Here is a 2,438-nt window from a genome sequence, read left to right as displayed (position 1 = left end):
AAGGGCCTGTAATACAGCTATATCTATGGTCAGTATAACACTGAGGACAGTAAACAGTTCACACACCTCACCACCTGTTAACAGAGACAAGAGGCACAAAGGGCCTGTAATACAGCTATATCTATGGTCAGTATAACACTGAGGACAGTAAACAGTTCACACCACCTCACCACCTGTTAACAGAGATAAGAGGCACAAAGGGCCTGTAATACAGCTATATCTATGGTCAGTATAACACTGAGGACAGTAAACAGTTCACACCACCTCACCACCTGTTAACAGAGACAAGAGGCACAAAGGGCCTGTAATACAGCTAATCTATGGTCAGTATAACACTGAGGACAGTAAACAGTTCACACACCTCACCACCTGTTAACAGAGACAAGAGGCACAAAGGGCCTGTAATACAGCTAATCTATGGTCAGTATAACACTGAGGACAGTAAACAGTTCACACCACCTCACCACCTGTTAACAGAGACAAGAGGCACAAAGGGCCTGTAATACAGCTACATCTATGGTCAGTATAACACTGAGGACAGTAAACAGTTCACACCACCTCACCACCTGTTAACAGAGACAAGAGGCACAAAGGGCCTGTAATACAGCTACATCTATGGTCAGTATAAACACTGAGGACAGTAAACAGTTCACACCACCTCACCACCTGTTAACAGAGACAAGAGGCACAAAGGGCCTGTAATACAGCTATATCTATGGTCAGTATAACACTGAGGACAGTAAACAGTTCACACCACCTCACCACCTGTTAACAGAGACAAGAGGCACAAAGGGCCTGTAATACAGCTATATCTATGGTCAGTATAACACTGAGGACAGTAAACAGTTCACACCACCTCACCACCTGTTAACAGAGACAAGAGGCACAAAGGGCCTGTAATACAGCTATATCTATGGTCAGTATAACACTGAGGACAGTAAACAGTTCACACCACCTCACCACCTGTTAACAGAGACAAGAGGCACAAAGGGCCTGTAATACAGCTATATCTATGGTCAGTATAACACTGAGGACAGTAAACAGTTCACACCGCCTCACCACCTGTTAACAGAGACAAGAGGCACAAAGGGCCTGTAATACAGCTACATCTATGGTCAGTATAACACTGAGGACAGTAAACAGTTCACACACCACCTCACCACCTGTTAACAGAGACAAGAGGCACAAAGGGCCTGTAATACAGCTATATCTATGGTCAGTATAACACTGAGGACAGTAAACAGTTCACACCACCTCACCACCTGTTAACAGAGACAAGAGGCACAAAGGGCCTGTAATACAGCTATATCTATGGTCAGTATAACACTGAGGACAGTAAACAGTTCACACATCGCCTCACCACCTGTTAACAGAGTTACAGAGACAAGAGCACAAAGGGCCTGTAATACAGCTACATCTATGGTCAGTATAACACTGAGTATAACACTGAGGACAGTAAAAGCAGTTCACACCACCTCACCACCTGTTAACAGAGACAAGAGGCACAAGGGCCTGTAATACAGCTTCATCTATGGTCAGTATAACACTGAGGACAGTAAACAGTTCACACCGCCTCAACCACCTGTTAACAGAGACAAGAGGCACAAAGGGCCTGTAATACAGCTATAATCTTTTGTCAGTATAACACTGAGGACAGTAAACAGTTCACACCGCCTCACATACAACTGTTAACAGGAGACCAGAGGCACAAAGGGCTGTAATACAGCTAAATCTATGGTCAAGTATAACACTGAGGACAGAAAACAGTTCACACCACCTCACCACCTGTTAACAGAGAACAGAGGCACAAACGGGACATAGCCAGTAATACAGCTACATCATATGGCAGTATAAACACTGAGGACAGTAAACAGTTCACACCGCCTCACCACCTGTTAACAGAGACAAGAGGTACAAAGGGCCTGTAATACAGCTATCATCTATGGTCCAGTATATATAACAGTTAACATTGCAGGGGATCTATCAACTGTTCACAAGAGGCACAAGGGCCAGGGGTCTACACTACTCTCCAACATATCCACTGTTAACACTTTACACAGACATTGCAGGGGATCTACATCTTGTTGGGTCAGTATAACACTGATAGACAGTAAACATCACATCTTGTTCTGTCTCCACTGTTAACACAGAGACAAGAGGCCACAAAGGGCTGTAATACAGCTATATTATGGTCATAGCTAACACATTGAGGGGACAGTATCAGTTGTTTCAGCCTCACACTTTTAACACCAAGAGCACAGTAAATGTATATCTCTCCACTTTTAACACATAGCCATTGCAGGATCTATCTTGTTCTCACACGCCTCACCACAGAGACAGAGGCACAAAGGGCCTGTAATACTCCACTACACATAGCCATTGTCAGTATAACACTGAGTTCTGTTTCCACTTTAACATTTTCACACTCTCACCATTCA

The sequence above is a fragment of the Argopecten irradians genome, unplaced genomic scaffold (assembly GCF_041381155.1).
Source record: "Argopecten irradians isolate NY unplaced genomic scaffold, Ai_NY scaffold_0018, whole genome shotgun sequence".
Taxonomy (NCBI): domain Eukaryota; kingdom Metazoa; phylum Mollusca; class Bivalvia; order Pectinida; family Pectinidae; genus Argopecten; species Argopecten irradians.
Note: the sequence above shows the minus strand (reverse complement) of the source record.